This window comes from Euleptes europaea, chromosome 9 (genome assembly GCF_029931775.1).
Source record: "Euleptes europaea isolate rEulEur1 chromosome 9, rEulEur1.hap1, whole genome shotgun sequence".
Taxonomy (NCBI): domain Eukaryota; kingdom Metazoa; phylum Chordata; class Lepidosauria; order Squamata; family Sphaerodactylidae; genus Euleptes; species Euleptes europaea.
This window is the reverse complement of record NC_079320.1, coordinates 65727238-65746555: the sequence shown is the minus strand read 5'-3', so window position 1 is coordinate 65746555 and position 19318 is coordinate 65727238. Positions and strand designations below refer to the sequence as shown.

At 41.6% G+C, this 19318-nt stretch overlaps 1 protein-coding gene across 1 annotated transcript in view; it reads right to left on the bottom strand.

The window, feature by feature from the left end:
- Positions 1-19318, bottom strand: part of PPAT (phosphoribosyl pyrophosphate amidotransferase) — a 60743-nt gene that overhangs the window by 35703 nt on the left and 5722 nt on the right. The gene's annotated exons all lie outside the window — the stretch shown is intronic.

Below are 19318 nucleotides of genomic sequence, written 5' to 3'. Positions count from 1 at the left end.
TAATTGCCACAGGTTAACTTTAGTAACACAGTGTAGATCCTTGTGCTGGGGTGGCAGCTGCTGCCAAAGCAACATTTTAAATAATCTGCATAGCCAATCAAATCTCCAATAGACCTGCTGTGCCAAAGCCCTACCTGGCCCCACCCACTTCCTAAAAACACTTGGCGTGCATCAAAAAAGATACCAGTGGGCACCTGGTATAGAGGGTATACTTTTACAAGATATACGATTAGCTTTGATTACTGACTCCTCTTTTTTTTTTAGTCAGCCAACACAACAAGTGCACAAGATCCTTCCAATTAGTCCTGGGTAATAGATGCAACCATTTCCATTAAGAGTACACTTTATTTAGAGAATGTTTATGCCACCTCTCCAGGAGACATTAAAAAATTAACATTCTTAATTAAAATGCAACATAAAATAACCAACCAGAACATTAAAACACAGATAATTAAGCAGCTTAAAAAATGATTTTTCTGGAAAGAAAAAAATGAATACCGATTTCCAGACGAAAACACACTATTAAAAGGCAGACAAACATTAGCCTGGTGCCTAAAAGAGAGTAACAGAGGCACCAGGCTCCAGAATAAGAGCATTCCACAGGCCACCATTGAAAAATCCCCTTTTCCAGTTGCCACGCACCCCACCTCTGAAGGCAGCAGCACAGAGAGCAGACCTTGGGACGCAGATCTTAAATTAGCAAGCTGAACAATATGGTAGGAGGTGGTCCTAAAGGTGTACTCAGTCCTCAAGCCTTTTAGGGCTTTAAAAGTATGGGGGGCGGGAAACATGTCTCGTATTTGGTTCAGATAAATCACCATGTCAACTCACTATGGACGGACACACACACACACACACAAATCAAGGATAAAATTGCCAGGAAAAAACCTTAGAAATCCCATTGCAGTCCTAGAAAAATATCTACAGTTTCAGTGAAATTAAGCATAAGAACTTAATAGGCTGCATTAAGGAACCATAAACAGATATTTTAAGCGTGCGCCTCCTTTCCAAACTACGATGCTGCAAATTGCACAGTTTCGAGAAAGATATTTGCTCGGAAGGCCACTGTGAAAGAGACAGCATCTTAGAGGGGCTTGTTCAGATCTACATGGTTCTTGAACTACAAACAGACAGCTCTGTAGAAGACAGAGAAAGCTGGAAGATACTTAAGAGTGTTACACTATGCAGTGTCACTCCAATGTAAGCCCACTGGTTTAAGTAGGCTCAGATTGGAATAACTTTGCATAGGGTCGGACTGTCAGAATCATACACAGGGCCCAATTCCCACTGCCTCGCATCCTGTATCAGCAAAGTAGGAATAAAGGCAACATGCCTCATGTGATTATTCTGACAAGACCAGGACTTTGAGTGTTCTATAAACCAACTATATCATTAATAACCAGAGTAAACATATTAGTGTTGTATATAAACCATAACTTTAAATACAATTTAGATTTTAATGTGTTATCAATCCTTTTCTCGACCATCCTCACAGAACAATTCTACCCCACATCCTGGCTCTTAGGATAAGTCCAATTGTTTGCTTTTTTTAAAAAGGACAAACCATGTATTGATGTAAACCAGGGGTGTTGAACTCAATTGTTACGAGGGCCGGATATGACATAAATGTCGCTTGGTCGGGCCAGGCTATACCTTGCTAGCTCGAGGGCCAGATAAGCTCTCAAGGGGCCCGATCCAGCCCTCAGGCCTTATGTTTGACACCTCTGATGTAAACAATTCACATCAAGAAAGGGAAAAAGGCCATGATAAGGAAAGCTGTATTAAAATAACTCTATGAAGGACACACTGGACTCAGCAGGGGTTTGACTTCCTTAATGGGAATACAGCCTCTGTGAAAATTCAAATCCACAGCCCATATCACATGAATTCAATGAAACAATAAGTTTCTATGAAAGCTGAAAGATCATACTGTGAGATCATGCAGTTCCCTTACTGCAAAATGACTGCTCTGTTCCTAACATATAAAATCCATTTAAGGATCATAATTGCATTAAGTCAGCAGCATACAAATCCCACAGCAAAAAAGCGTAAGTAGTAGTTAAGAAAGAGGGTATTCACAAGAGAGGAGGATGAACATTTCCCCCTCTCTTTGGTGATCCTTCTGTGCAAATTCACCCCTCCTCCCCACACACCCCTATACACGGATTGTCTGTTACCTTGGTAAGTGTGGTGGTGGGACCACACATTTGTTAACGTATTATCTATTTGGCTTGACTAAGTTTGCTACTTGAAAGTTGAAAAGAAGGGCAAGTGACTTGTGCCACTTGTACCATACCACATGAAAGATTCCATTTGTATCCAGATCCATAATTTCTGACGCTCAAAGATCTTACCACAGATAAGGACCCCAAGACCACTTTACAAGAGAACTAAATTGTAGCACAGTGAAATGGGAAGGAAGTGGTAGGAGTCCCGAGGTAACAGAATAGATGGCACCAAACCAGACTGTACGTGGAACCATATTTTTTCCATTATTCCATCTTAGAAAAAAAATGTTCTGAAAGCAAACAAATTTTTTATAGCTGTTTCTACATATCTTCGGATAGGACAGCATCATGTTTCACAATAGCGCTCAGCTTTCAAAAGTTATGCAATAGCGTAACTGAAGGTGTGCACACCTGTACCAAAAACAGCTGCACTAAATTATACAACATAAAAGTGCATTTATGTAAACATTGCACAATCTGCAAACCAGACTCCAACAGTAATAGTCACAATTTTGTAGCATTTGGAAGGTTGGCAGGGACTGCAAAGATGGAAAGAAAAGCATGGGAATTTCCAGTTAAGAATAAGAGCCAAAGGAAAAGGGGATGGTAAACTCTGGAGAAAGAGCACATGCACAGACCTTGAATAGTAAATCTCTTGTGGTCTTGGGGAAACCAGCGAGGTGTAGTGGTTAAGAGCAGTGGTTTGGAGCGGTGAACTCTAATATGGAGAACCGGGTTTGATTCCCCACTCCTCCACATGAGCGGTTGACGCTAATCTGGTGAACTGGGTTTGGTTTCCCCACTCCTACACATGAAGCCAGCTGGTTAACCTTAGTCACAGTTCTCTTCGAGCTCTCTCAGCCCCACCTACCTCACAGGGTGTCTGTTGTGGGGAGGGGAAGGGAAGGTGGTTGTAAGCCGGTTTGATTCTGCCTTAAGTGGTAGAGAAAGTCGGCATATAAAAACCAACTCTTCTTCTTATTCTACCTATGTCTAGATGCTGCCCACACATTTCCAAGTTTTTACCTGCAACTATTTAAGCTTGAAAGGCTCTAAAGAAAAAAAGCCCAAGAGTGTTGCGATTAATGCTTCAGTATCACAGGAAACATCTGAATGCTTGGGCTGCTAACCCAGCTGCTAAGTACTATGCCAATAGCATCCACAGAAAGAGCTTGCATTCATAGATCTTTGCTTTCCATGGTGTGGTATTTATTTGCATGGAAGATATGTTGGATCAAGTTTCCTAGAACATACAAGCTTACTTACAATACACCTTTATCCCTTCCCTTGCACCATAATGGTATAAAAGGAAGGTATTTAATGCTAATAGACAACTGCACTGCCTCTAATACTGAAAGCAAAATGTCTTTTTAGGGCTTCTCTTCTAGACACTCTTCACTTTGGTTCTCAAAACAAAGGCTGAATCAAGAGTTTTTCTGGATAGCAGCATTTGTGCCAATGCCTTTCAGTCCATATTGTATTTCAAAATATTATTTGTTTAGTTTTATTTTAAATTAAGTTTGACAATGAAAATTGCTATCAGTTTCAAAAAAGTTAAATGTACATAATTCAGGTACTACTGAATGCTTACTGACCTATCCCCTGTGTACAAAAAGACCAGCACTGAGACAAACATAAAATGTTTCTATTCAAAGTGATTAATGTGAAGTTGGATGTGAGCTGAATAAAAAGTGTTTCCCCCAAAATGCAGTTCTCTCTCTTCGGCTGGTCTGACTGCTGGCAGCTTCAAACAGAGGGTGCCAAAGCATCATTCACAGGCTAGTTGAATAATAGGAAAACTTTACAACAAGACAACCGCCCAGTCCTCTGCGTTCTGCAGTATCCTATACTTTGTTACTCAATGCTGAAAAGATTCTTGCAAAATGCAGGCTACAAATATGCAACACAGTTTCATCAGTTTGAAAATAAAAACAACTTCAGGAGGCAGCAATTTTGCATGGATGGATGTGCGTATGGGCGAGGTGCTCAACACCCCCCCCACACACACACACCTCCTCTGTATCATGCCTTCCAGTAGCTTTCCAGCACTGGTGTAGGTTTTCAGGGAAAATGTGACTTGGAACATCTCAATTCAAATTAAAATAAATAATTTAAATGTTTACATAAATACTGAAATAATTTTAGAAAAAACTAAATGATGTTAGCAAAAAAAAAAGCATGTACCCCCTGCACAAATCCTGACCATGTACAAGCACTGTAGTTTGTCCCCATTTAGCCCATCTAACATGACACAGCACAACAGCCCCGACAACCATAGCTAAACATACAGGTTAAGTATCAGATGATGCTGGAAGGATTCTTGAGAAGGAACAGATTGCAGTCCAGGAGGTCCAGTGAATACCAAAGAGCAGGGGCGGTTGCAGAGAAAGCTCTCACACAGGTTCCCACCAATCAGATTTTTCCAGCAGGGAGTTCACACAATAAGGCTTCCTTGGCTGACCTCAGAGTGCCAGACTGTATGTATTGGCTCTCCTATAAAGGGCAAGCAAAATGACTGCATACATCTTGGCCTTGTGATATAATGTTATTGCTTCCTCCCTTTCAAAGTTTCAGGAGATCTTACTTAATCTTACTTAAGAAGCAACTTGTTGGCATCTATTTTGCAAACGGGGGAGGGGGAGCAGGGAAGCTTTTGGGGCTGAAAACATTTTGGAATTTTGTACTGAGGACTTATAAGGGTAGAAACAATTTGGAAATCCTAACAAGCACTTCAGAAGCTCCCCTTCTAGGATTCTACGAGGTCTCAGGGGCTTAAGAAAGCCAATTTCTTCCCCCTCCTGTTTTTCTTCACTGAGCCTCAGGTGCCCAGAAAATCCCTCTAAATCATTTTCATTAGGCTAGTTTTTAAAAGGATTCCCCCCCCCCCGCCCCACTTTTGGTTAATGTACCTGAGGACTCTTCCAAGTACATGGACAGCTACACTGTATGTAGGTGGCCCAGTTTTGCCGTCTTTATCGTGTGCATGGAGGCCTGCCAATTTACTGTTACAGCGAGTAACATGTAATAGAGACAACTCTCATTCAGAGTTCCACCAATAGATCTGCTTAGCGAGGGCAGGCACAAAATCGAGCAGGAAGGGTAATTACCTATTTGAAATATTTTAGCCCAGACAAAGGTACAATTCTATGCATACTACAACTGTATATTAGATTTGCCTGGCAACAAGGGCCATTAATCCTAAAGTAAGAATGCACTGGATAAGGATGTATATCATGTGCTATATATTAAGATTAGATTCAGACAGGATTATCCACAGTGGCACTTTTTGATCTTCAAAGGGGCACCTAATTAGGATAGCAAAAATGGTAAATGAAAGCAAGTTACATTACGAGGAAACAAAAGCCTCTCTAGTCAAGAATACTGCGGGAATTTTACAAAGTTGCTAGTAGAAGTGCAAAGGAGGAAAGAAGGCTGCTAAGGAACTAAAGACTAGGACTGACTAGAACCCACTAAGCAATATTTTAATTTTAAAAAAGCTCTCTCTCCTTTTACAGATGAGGATTCTATCAGCACAACCTCAGAGGATGCATCTGGTTTTTCAATATGTAAAAAGATAACAGAGGCAGGTAAGTAACTGTTTGTATCTGATAGGTGGCCAGGAGAGGGGAGGATAGAAGGGATGTTCCCCCTCACAAATCCTGGTCTATTCACTTCTAGCCCTCCAGTACTGAATGCTTGTTTTCATATTCCCAAGAACAAGGAAGCGTATCCAAAGTGATCATCAAATACACGACTACCATTTTACTATAGCAGAAATAGCTAATGGACCCTTGATAAATCATTTACTTTTAGTATTGCCACAAGGGACTGCTACAGGAGATGCAACTACCCACTAGCCAACTTTATCACATCTCCAGCATGGTATAGTGGTTAAGAGCAGTAGTCCGGAATGGTGGACTTGAATCTGGAGAACCAGGTTTGATTCCCCACTCCTACCGGCAGTCACTAATCTGTTGAACCGGGTTGGTTTCCCCACTCTTACACATGAGGTCAGCTGGGTGACCTTGGGCTAGTTACAGCTCTCTTAAAGCTCTCTCAGCCCTATCTACCGCACAGGATGTCTGTTGTGGGGAGGGGAAGGTGATTGTAAGCCAGTTTGATTCTTCCTTAAATGGTAGAGAAAGTCGGCATATAAAAGCCAACCTTTCTTCTTCTTCCTTTAGTGTCATCACATCACAGTAGATTTTTGCAAAGAAGTCCTGATCAGAATCATTATGGCACTTTTACAATCCTGCAATTTATTCTAGGGCAGGAGCCTACAGAAATATAAATTTACTTGGTTCCTAAGAGTAGGAAAAGATACGGCAGCACTGGAAAGTGACACATTCCTTGAAAACTGAGAACCAAGTCAATTTGTTGATTCCTTCAGCCTATTCCAAAAACAAAACAATATAGTGGAATTTCAAAACATCTGGGGTAATTTCCCCTGAAATCTATGGTGACTAATAAATGGGTATATGGCATCCTTACCATGCCATCCCTACCATGATCTGAAGAGCTGTTTTCTTCTTGCCTTTCCTCCTTTTCTTGTTCTTTACTTTTAACTTTTTTATATATAATTCATTTACTACTCATATACTTTTTTCTACTGATTTTAACAGTTGCCTTACATGTTTTAATTACAGATATGAAACACCTGTTTCATTAGGAAGCAAGGAAGAGGGGAGATGTGTATAAGGGAAATTGGGGAGTGGGGGTGGGAGAGAAGGAAACAGAGAGGAAGTGTATGAGGTGGTCAGAGTGTGTGTAAACTTTGTTCGAAATATAGAACTTACTATGAAGATTCAATAAACAATTTAAATAAAATAACTACAGCATGAATATGGTTTGAATGTTTCCGGTGCAGAATCTGTAATTTTAGTGTACAATTCCAGATCCCTTTGCTGTTAATGATTGACGTAAGATCACAGCTGTGATCACAGTATACTCGTGAAACTCTATTCTAATTTGGTACTCGATATATGTTCAATCTGAATAAAATTTCTAGCACATTTAGGGTACAATCCTAAAACCAGTTTGTAAACTGCTTAAGATAGCATCTCAGCCTTTAGTTGGCATAAATCAGAGAGACGCTGGTGCCATACTTGCGTAAACTCAGCAGTGGTGCAACCACAATGACACAGAAGCCAGAAACAGGCAGTGCCATGTATACAATTCTATTTTGCACTGGCAGTGCTAAAAATACTGTTCAAACCCCTTTCCCTGATGAAATACATGGTGAATCCAGCTCAGAAAAGTATTCAGTTCCCACCAACCGTACATCGAAGGGCCTATTTACTTTAATTCTTGAATATTCGTTTATTTTTCAATTACTGTATTTTGTATTTGCAGAAAATCAAATGTCCTTGGATGAAGCGCAGAACCAGTTTAGGGTTATCACAGTTAATGATGCAGGAGTAGGAAGGCACTGGTGTGATAATGAAATCAGAGCTCTGATAAATATATGGTCGGATGCAGAAATCCAGCAAACGCTTGAAGGAGCAACAAGAAATAAAGAAATATTTGAAGAGATTGCCAGAAGGTTAATGAAAGTTGGAATAGACAGAGACTGGAAGCAGTGTCGGACAAAATACAAGAACTTAAAATATGAATACCGGGCACTGCAAAAAGAAAACAATCAGCTTGGAAATGCCAGGAGGAGGATGAGATTTTATGATGAAATTGATTGCATTTTGAGAAGCCAGCCCTTAGGTATGCATATGCGCACATGTTGGAAAACTGATATTGCATATGTCTCCAGGAACATCTTCAACAATAATTTAAAGTATCAAGTGCTTTACAGAAGTTAATATTTTGGGAGAAAAGGAGAGAGATGCTTCTAAATCTTGTTGATGCAATACTAGCTGGGATCATCACATGAAGCTGCCTTATAGTGAATCAGACCCTTGGTCCACCAAAGTCAGTATTGTCTACTCAGATAGTGGCTCTCCAGGGACTCAGGCGGAGGTCTTTCACATCACCTACTTGCCTAGTCCCTTTAACTGGAGATGCTGGGGATTGAACCTGGGACCTTCTGCATGCCAAGCAGATGCTCTACCACTGAGCCATGGCCCCTCCCATCCAAACATTCCAAAACATTAATAACTACTACTGATGCACATCTCTTGAGTTGGTTAACATACCATTGGAACATGCACTCTCCTCTTCCCCCTAGGAGCATGAATTCTTCCTACCAGTTCTAATTAGTAGGCACTGCCCTGACCTGGATGGCCCAGGCTAGCCAGATCTTGTCAAATCTTAGAAGCTAAGCAGGGTTGACCCCAGTTAGTACTTGGATGGAGACCAAGAAAGTCCAGGGTTGTTATGCAGAGGCAGGCAATGGCAAACCGCCTCTGAATATCTCTTGCCTTGAAAATTCTACGGAGTCACCATACGTTGGCTGTGACTTGATGCTACTTTCCACCACTACAGTCACACTAATAACTGCAGATAGGTTTAACCACAGTCTCTGCTTTTCCTGCATCTTGGATAAAGTAGGAATCCTTGTAGTTAGCTGAAGTGCCAGAAGTTAAGCTACAAGGACCACGGTGTCTGTAACAACCCTAAATATATTAAAATTATCAAAATAAAACTATATTGGGTAAAACTGGCTTTAAGGCAGTCAGATGACATATGTGGTGAAATGTTACAGGATAGTTCTGAGAGCAGGGTAAGAGCAGGGTGCTACAACCAAAGCTGCCAGATGGCCAGCAGCACCCATAAATGTTTCTGGTAACCACCTGCTTTAATCTTGCTTTTCTCTGGACTAATTTCCCCAACTACACATTGTAGGAAACATGGGGTCTCTCACTCTATTATCAGGTGGGAGTGATGAAAAACTACCCTTCCCTTTTCTGGTGTATGTAATATATTCATGGGAGGGGTCAGGTTTTTTTTTCCCTCACTGCCTCCAGCCTGGCATAAAGTGAGAGAAAAATCCAGCCCCCTTCCCCAAATCTTGTGCATGTTTCAGGATTCAGGAGGCAGGCGGGATTTGGCGGCAGTCTGAACTTGCTTACTAAGACCAACTAAAAGTTGTGAATCACTGAATGCAGGGCAGAGCAAGAGAATGTATAGTATCCAAAGGAAATATCAAGAGGTGAGGACAAGAAGGTATTGCATGCTATTAATGGTCTCTTATTAATATGGTCTCCCTTTGGAAGTAATATGAACATAGTATTTGGGCCAATAATGATATGAGCAATGATATTCCTTTTAGCTTTATCAATAAAACATCTTATGGGCTCCAGAATTTTTCCTTCTTATGACTTCAAATGACCTTCCTCAAACTAACAATTTGTGTATCTAGTTCTAGAATGCCTCTGAACCACAATGTTGTCACAGCATTTATTCTTGTCTTTTAAAAGATACAGTTACAGAAGCTATCACAGACACAGGAACATTGAATGTCAAGAGAAAAGCATCCGAAGATGGTAAGCACTTCTTGCTGTTATTCTACCGTGCTGATCAGCTGTTTGACAGGACCAGTTTCTAAAAGATGGAATCAGTGATCAGTCCCCATCTTAGGAGTCTGGTGCTCCCAGGACCACCGTATGAACGGCATACAAGGATAGACTTATATTATCTTATCGTTCAAAGATTGTATTTTAATCACTGAATACAGTATTCAAAAAGATCTATGCCAATAAAAGTTTGATTTGATATATGCACCAATGTCAGATATGTGAGTCTAAGTGGCAGGAGTTGCCACCCAATGTATATTCATGTGAGTGAACTGTGGGCTTCGTCATATGACACAATGCCTATACAGCCCTTATCATTTTTGCACAATGCAGACGAAGATGAATCACATGTCCGTGACCATTCCAATGCAAATGCTTTTATCCATAGGCTACCTGGGACTATTACTAGTTGCACACAGTGGCATGGATCCCACCCTTAAGTGGCTCCCATTAGAGGAAGACTGCAAACTTTGCTCGGTGGAGTGGTAGGGCAGTAGTAGGATCCATACCAATATCACGTTGCTGGCAATTATCTCTATATTGAGCCCTGAGAGCTGAACAAACAGCTTTTTCACAGTCCAGAGACCCTGATTACAAACAGGGAACTGTCTTAATAGGTCTGACAGGCAGACCAAAGAAACATGCTTGGCTTTACATCAGAAAACGATGTAACATGATGGTATCCGCACACAACAGATAGACCAAGGAAAGCAAGCAAGTCTAACCTCAGAACCAAGAAAAATCACTACCTTGTGCAAGAGGAATAATTTTGATCAGAGGGTAATAATATCAGCAGAAAATAGTACTTCCATAAGGAAAAAAACCCCTAGTATTTGTTAAAATGAAGAGAAGCATAAGAAATTTCATTTTTTTTTCCAGTACTGTGCATTCTAATAGTAAGAGTTAGGCATTCTAATTCTCCCAGTCTTAGTACGGCATTATGTGGGGAAGCACTTGTTGTTACACTGTCGTGGGGGTTGAAAAAATCCCAGGACATGTTCTACAAGTATTAAATGAATTTGAGTCCAATTGAAATGGCAGTGATTACATGCTTAACTTTGGTTGGATCATGTTCACAGTGTTTACCCATTTCAGGGAAAATGCCTGAGTTCATTTACATTACATCAGTTAAATTATGTGAGCCTTCTTAGTTTTCAGTATATTGGCCTTGACCAAATTGCCATGTCTCAAATTTGACAACAATATAAGGTTGTTCTGATGATTAAATGCAAGAGTCCTGAGTTCCCTTGAGGCTACGATCCTGAAAAGACTTTACTGTGAGTAAGCCCAACTGAATGAGACTTACTTCGGAGTAGACCTGCTTAGGATTTCTCTGCTGTGCCAGATTATTATTTAAGCAGATCACCTCACAAGTACTTGTTTCCCTTAGCTGTTGAGACATGAAACATTTGCTACGTTAGAATATTCTCAACATAGGCTCAACAAATACATGTTTTCTCTGAAGTAATAAGCACTTTTTCCTTACAGAGCCTTCACCTGTTCTGTTTAAGAAGAGTGCTTCTGATAATGTAGCAACCCAGACAGAAAATATATCTGAGAGCATGCATTCTGTCATCCACAGCCAAAGGACACTGCTAGAGAAATTCTACAAACAGGAAGAAATACAGAATATCAATGCAACACAGCTTCATAATGTCTTCCCAGGAGTACAACAGGTTAGTTCAATTTTTTGCTATTTCTGATAAGACTGTTGTGCAAATTAAACAACTTTCAGGTCGCAGGAAGGACTTCTAAATGGGAACCAGTGATCCAAACTAGCACAATATTATTTCTCTAAATTCGCATGCCATGGAATCAAACACTAGCTGTTAACTCAGGAAACGGCTGCGTTGTTTAACAAATATAGTGAAGACATCATGCATAAGGGCTGAAATCTTGTTTCCATCCTTAAATTAATTCAGGGGTTTAACCTTGTTAGCATTAACTTACTGAACAAGAACTCTAGTCCATACAGTTTTAGCAGTGTTTTTGTCATGTCTTTAAAATGCCTCAGTTCTGTTGTTTCACCCTAGGTCAGACTTCCAAAACACAAACAAGAAACAGCAACAAAAACAGTTACCTTTGCACTTGCAAAACTGCAATCTAAAGGAGCCAATGCAAGACTGTCTGGTTGCAACTCTAGTCCTAAACATCCTCACTTGGAATTAAGTTCCATTAACTTCTTAAATATATTTTGCTCAAGTGTGAATAATTTAATTATAATCAAACTAAAATCACAATTGAGACCTGGCATAGTGGTGAAGGGAGGAGGACTCTAATCTGGAGAAATGGGTTCGATTCCCCACTCCTCCACATGAAGCCTGCTGGGTGACCTTGGGCCAGTCACAGTTGTCTCCGAACTCGCTCAGCCCATGCAGAGGCAGGCAAAACCATCTCTGAACATCTCTTGCCTCGAAAACCCTACAGCAGGAGTGTCAAACATAAGGCCTGTGGGCTGGATCCAGCCCCTTGAGAGCTCTTATCCGATCGGCGAGCCAGCTGAGGCAGCCATCCCTTCCAGTCCTGATCTGGGCTGGCAAGGCATGCTCCGGCCTGACAAAGTGACATTTATATCACATCCGGCCCTTGTAACAAACGAGTTCGACACCCCTGCCCTACGGGGTCACCATAAGTCAGCTGTGACTTGATGGCAAAATCACACACACATAAAATCACAACTGCTTGCTCATTTGATAGCACAGAGAATTGTATCACATTCTCCCCCTCTAGAGATCTCTGGACAGGCATATCCTTAAATTGTTTCCCATGTCCCATTTTAAAGATGCTTCCTAAATATTTAACCAGAAACAAAAACTTTGGCCCTCAATCTTTGACTATTTATTTGCTGTGCTTATCTTTAAGAAGGGCCTTATCTGTGCTTTTGAGAAAAACTCCAAGCAAATAATTTCCAATAGTTTGTCTGTATTACCAATAGCTAAAAAAGAATTTGCTCTTGCATTATAATGGATTTTTGTAGTTGCAACTAGGAGCTGGGAGTTTAGAGGTGGCCACTACTACAGGTTTACCCATTTTTACAGCCCATTCCTGTGGTGGGGGTTCTGAAAGTGGTCTGGAGGCAGCATGACCCTGCCACCAGCGTAAGTGGCCTCTTATCACGGAATAAGAGGCACTCACGCTGGCGGCGGGGGCAGTTCCATCGGCACCTGGGTGTCATGGAGCTGCATGCCACTCCTCCAACGCCAGTGTCTCCAGGACCTAAATCTTGGAAGAGATATACAGCACTGGTGTGGAGGGTGGAGGCATTCCCGGGGTCGAAGCTGATGGTAGTCGGCTTCCAAAGCCCATCCAGCCCGGGAACGCCCCCTTGCACAGCAGCGTTGCTGAGCCAGGTTTTTCCTGGCGCAGCACCGCTGTTTTCTATGGGGGGGGGGAAAGCCCCATTTTCTTTTTAATCCTTTTTAGAAAATGCTTTTTTAAGCCTTGCGGCAGCCGGGGAAACTTCTTAGAGGCACCGCGACAGTGCCTCGGCTATGTTGTCCCCAGCTGCGGCAAGGCTCAGGAAGAACCTGGTAGTTATAAACCCCACTCACACTGTAGTTGTAGTTTTCCTACACTGTACATCAGGCCACAGTGTAAGAAAAAGTACAGAACCAACCTCCATGTACAGCATCCCCACATATAGCACATAAATACACACCTCTCCAAAAGAAACATGGTCCTGAGGAAAGATGTATCAGTACTATTAACCAGTCCCAAAGTAATTGAAATGACCATAGGTCATTCTCTTCCTGTTTGAGGAAACTGCTGGTTTACTCAAAGAGGGAAAATGGCAAGTCAGAAACACATTATTTGGCCTGGGGACAGCTTTGGTTGTCTCAAGCCTGCCTTCTCACCGAGTTCCCTTCTTATTTTTATCCTGAACCTGAATTACAGTGGAAGAAACACATTACTGCTCCCAAACAGCCATGTACCGTTTTACATTCTGTTGAGGATTAAGGCGTCGCACTCGAAAGATGCAACTTTTAAGGGTGCCGTTTAAATTGCACTAAATCGCAGGCAGGTTTTCATACATCGTTTGGCTAGAAGATAAAGTGACCGCCACCAAGCAGCCACGTTGCACTTCTCTCTTACCTAGAAGAAAGCTTTTCAGACTATTCATAAGAACTACTCGCAGGCAGTATCTTTAATCACACACCTAGCACAGTAAATAAAGACTCAGTTATTTACAGTGCAATCCTAAGCAGGTCTACTAATGATGCCTACTTAATGAGGCTTACTTCCGAGAACTGTTCTCAGGATTGTGCTGCAAACCTCCAATCCAGAGAAAGTTAGCCATCCCGGGCAGTCCAATTCTGAAGGGGGGGGGCAGAAATCCCCCATGGCCTCCAACGCTGCAGCACTTGGGACCGTTCCTGGGGTGAAAGGGGTGAGGAAACTAATGGCAGCTCTACCCCAAGTAATGCCCTGGGAACACCCCCCCTTTCCATGCTGGGAAAGCCCTGCCAGTGTAGATGCACTGGCGGCAGGGGCCAGTGGCACCCAGATGCCCGCATGTTTGCCCCTGCACCAATGTAAGGGCCACTCTATTCTGTGATAAGGTGGCAGGTAGGCCAGCGTGGGGTCATGCCGGCTGCTAAGGAGCTTTCCCCCCCTTCAGGAATGGGGTCTAAATCTAAAAGTTAGATTTATGAATTTTAGTGCAGCTAACCTTTTCCAGATCAGGGCCTCAGATCCAATTTAACTTCAGATTTAAAAAAAAATAAGATTCATAGTTCCTGATGGTGGGGGACAAGTTTAGGCCAATTTAGATCAATATTTTAAAATGTTAACATTGCAGAAAAAATATTTTTGTGGAAATGCACTAAAGTAGAAGTAATAACTTACAAAATAAGCTACAAGCGAAAGTATTATGTAAGCAAAAAATCGTTTTCTTCCCAAATAAATAGATGCATTGTGAAAGCACGTGATAAATTATGCTGCAGAACATACGGCATGAAGGAAGTGCCACTGTCATGAAGGAAAACATAAAGAACCAATACTTATATATATAAATAATTCTCAACATGGCCAAATCAGTTCTGAGACTGGAGCCATGAAAAGACAAGACAAAATCCTGACTATAAACCTAAAAAAGCCCCAGGTTTGCAGAAAATATGAAATCTTTTAAAAAAATACACTGGGGGTTTAAAAGCAGCCCCCCTGAGCCAGTGTGGTGTAGTGGTTAAGAGTTTCAGGGTAGGATCTGGGAGATGTAAGTTTAAATGACAACTCTGTTGTGCAAGCTCTTGGGTGAACATGGACCATATTCTCAGCCTAACCTACCTCACAGGGTTGTTATGAGGTTGAATGGAGGAGAGAACGATGAAAGCTGTTTTGGATCCTCCCCTCCCCCACCCCCCATTGTGGAGAAAGGCAGGGCATAAAATAACTAAATAATAAATATATCTGGAGATGGGGGCAGATAAAAGGTAGGCCGGTTGATGGGTGGGAAAGAGAGAAGGAAGCATGGAAGGGTTGCCAGGAGGACGGAAGGAGGAAATAGTGTGGAAAGGGAAAGTGAGACACCCCTTGGAAGACCTTGCAGGTTCTGCACAATTCAACTGGGCAGTAATTCTCCCAAGTACAGGCTGCTGGGGAGGGGATAAATGTAGGTTGGTTGGTGGGTGGGTAGGAAGGAGATAAGGAAGAAGAAGAGTTGGTTTTATATGCTGACTTTCTCTACCATTTAAGGAAGAATCAAACAGGCTTGCAATCACCTTCCCCTCCCCTCCCCACAACAGACACCCTGTGAGGTAGGTGGGGTTGAGAGAGCTGTGACTGGTCCAAGGTCACCCAGCTGGCTTCATGTGGAGGAGTGGGGAAACCAACCCGGTTCTCCAGATTAGCGGCCGGCGCTCATGTGGACGAGTGGGGAATCAAACCTGGTTCTCCAGATTAGAGTCCACCGCTCCTAACCACCGCTCTTAACCACTACACCACACTGGCTCATGCTGGAAGCAGGAAAAGGGGATAGGCTTTCAGGGAAGGGAATGAGGAAATAGTTGGGGAGGGTAAATATGGGTACCCCATTTGTATATATGTAGTTTGCAATATCTATTTGAGCAAAATGTAAGGGAACCGTTTCCTCATCATCCCTATGCAATTCTTAATCCTATCCCAGTGAAATTTCATCATACAGAATGGCTGTCAAAAGCTATTGACTGGGAGAAAGCAACTTCTTCAAAATCTAACAGGCACATCACACTGCTGCCAAAAATGACTGCCATTTGGGAAAAAATTAACAGGCAACATGGCTTGTTCCAAAATGAATGTTACCAAACTGTTCAGGTCAAGGATCCACATGACGTTTTTTCTTTACTGGCTGACGTACATCAAGTGCCCGGAGCAAGATGTCAGTATGTTTCTGTGTTCTTTCTTTACCGGGCATCCAACACTGTCATCCTAAGAATACTTTCCTGAGACTAAGTCCCATGGACTAGATGTGAATAGGGTTCTGACTTAAAGCTGCTTAGGATTGCTCTCCTAGTTTTATAAGTGGTTTTGTAATTATCCAGCATACTCTTTCAGGCTTGCTGATAAGAATAAAAAAGTATTTGTTCTTCCTGTAATACAGCCTAAAATCCAGTCTTCACGCTAACACCCAAAAATAATTTTTAAAAAGTAAAAAACATAATCTCAAACGACAGATCACTCTAAATTTTATTTTCCAATTGAAGAATCTCCAGCCCCAGTATTTCAAATGAGTCGTCTTCTTTTTTTTAGCAGAATATATCCTGTGCTGAGGCTACTGCAAGATCCATCTGAGCACAGGTCTTAAAGCAAGATTTCTTGATGGTTTTGCTCACTTTATAAAGAATGCATTTCCAACCATTGAAATATATGGGCTTTGGTTTTGTGTCATAATGCACGAGGTTAAATCAGTGCCATTTTGCATCGAAAAACACCCTATTATATAAAATCCAATACAATTTTAGTGTAACTTAACCAACTAAATGGTGCAGGGAATCTCCCCAAATATTTTTGGTGCTCTTCATTATTACTTGAACAAAACCCTTGTGAGTGAAAAATCCAACTGCACTTTATCTGGGAAAGGACTCCGCCCAAATCTCGTCATATATTAGGGCCCAGTGTCACACACAATGATAATTCAGCCAGAAGTCTTATTAATTGAAAGGAGGGTGCTTTAAGGAAAGACTCATTATTACATCTATTTTAGCGTAAAGCAACATTTGTGAATAATTTTCCACAGGTTTTAATGGTGTGCCTTATGAGTAAGCAAGAGAAAGGAATCTGATGGAGGAAATCACCCTAAAAAGACTTTAAAATTTATCTCTGACAGAGTGAGCTTTGACTCACCAAAGCATCTACCATGGAAAATTTTGTTGGACTTGAATTCTATTATTTATCTGTTTGGAAAATTTTGCACATAAATTAGTGTTGGGTTTCAGCGATTTATCTTACAGTGTGCAAGGAAAAAAAACATTTGGAGGAAGTCTGATTTGGATAAGCACCACTAAAGTTGTATCAAATTTCATGAGTTAGTACACATTTCTACACAAAATAGCATAAGTTTCAACTATGTACATTATGATAGGAAACAGAAGGTAACATATGAAGTTCTTTGGGCTGCCTTGTATAGCCTAATAATTAACAACTAGTTGCTTAATAAGACTTGGGTTTCAGGTAGACACAGAAGTCCATCTATTGCAATGGTTATATGTATTTTCAGACAGTTACAGACTCTTAGATTATCAAGATGTTCAAAGTACCCAACAGCTAGTGTGTTCATGATTATACTATGTTTATTCAGTTTCCCAATATTGCAAGCAATATGGAAAAAGGGGACTTGCACAGCAGACCACATAGAAATTTGCAATGCTCTTTATAATGGGACACACTAGAGAAAAGTAAGAACATAAGAAAAGCCCTGCTGGATCAGACCAAGGCCCATCAAGTCCAGCAGTCTGTTCACACAGTGGCCAACCAGGTGCCTCTAGGAAGCCCCCAAACAAGACCCCCAAACAAGTATCTTACAGTTTTCTTATAGAATATTAGCAGAGTGGAACTTAGTCCCAATTCCCCCATTTTCCTAAGACCTATACCTCCAGTCCTAATTCTGACTAGTAACCACAGCAATATCCTCAACAAAGGAGTCATCTCATCCTTTGAGTGTGATATAATACAATCTAAACTATAGGATGAGGATTTGGGATGAGCACCAACAAAATCATTTTTTTAATTCCATATTGGGAAATATATGATTATCATTTAAGTATCAGGAGTATTGTTCTGATATTTCTGGAACAAGAACTATACTTCCAATATTTAATTAGAACTATAATCATGGCCTTCCTGACATGGAATTAAACAAGATAAGGAGAGAAAGAAAGAGACTTTGACTCACAGCTTATCAGCAGTGCACATGCCCTTTCAATAGGGGTAGATTGGCTTCCCCTACCCTGCCCTGGATAGCCCCAGGCTAGCTTGATCTTGTCACATCTCAAAAGCTAAGCAGGGTCGGCCCTGGTTAGTATTTGGATGGGCAACCTCCAAGGAATACCAGAGTCATCATGATGCGGAGGCAGGCAATGGCAAACCACCTCTGAACGTTTCTTGCCTTGAAAACTCTATGGGGTCGCCATAAGTCAGCTGTGAGTTGATGGCGCGCACACACACAAAAGATTGGCTTGCCCACTGAAAAGAATGGCTCTTTAAAATTTAAAGGGCAGATGTGCTGCCAACCAGCTGGGGAGGGGACTGTTCTTCTTAGCCACTCCTGCCACCCAATGCTGATATTTTTGAGAATGGTAATATCTGAATCAGGAGCCCGTGGCGCAGAGCGGCAAGCTGCAGCACTGCAGTCCAAGCCCTGCTCACGACCCGAGTTCAATCCCAACGGAAGTCGGTTTCAGGTAGCCAGCTCAAGGTTGACTCAGCCTTCCATCCTTCCAAGGTTGGTAAAATGAGCACCCAGCTTGCTGGGGGTAAAATGTAGATGACTGGGGAAGGCAATGGCAAACCACCCCGTAAACATAGTCTTAGTAAACGTCAGGATGTGACGTCAACCCATGAGTCAGTAATGACCCGGTGCTTGCACAGGGGACTACCTTTACCTTTTTAATGTCTGAATCAGGAATTGTGTGGAGGAGGCAGGATTAGTATCAGATATTGCTGATACGATACCTGAAATATTATTGGGTTGGCAATATCTGACTACATGCCCCAACATCTTATTGGGTTGGCAATATCTGACTACGTGCCCCAACATATATTCTTAAACATTAAACTCTATACTAGAAAAAAATGTAATTGCCCTAATATTTGACAATATCGTATTGGGAGGAATTTTCCCTAACAGGAGCCTCATAGTTTTCAAATTTCAAGCCCAAAAGAGAATAAGAACATAAGAATGTATGAGCTCTGCTGTAACAAACCATCTAGTGAAGCATTCAGTCTCACACAGTGGCCAACCTGTTACTCTGGAGGGCCAACAACAGGGCATAGAGGTAAAGGCCTTGCCCACTGTTACCTCTAACATTGATATTCAGAGCTTTACTACCTCTGAATGTGGAGGTTCCCTTTTACAGTCATGCCTTGTAGCCACTAGAATGTGTCAATAAAACAGGGCAGAACAGTATTAAAATACTGGTAGCCAGATCCTAAATG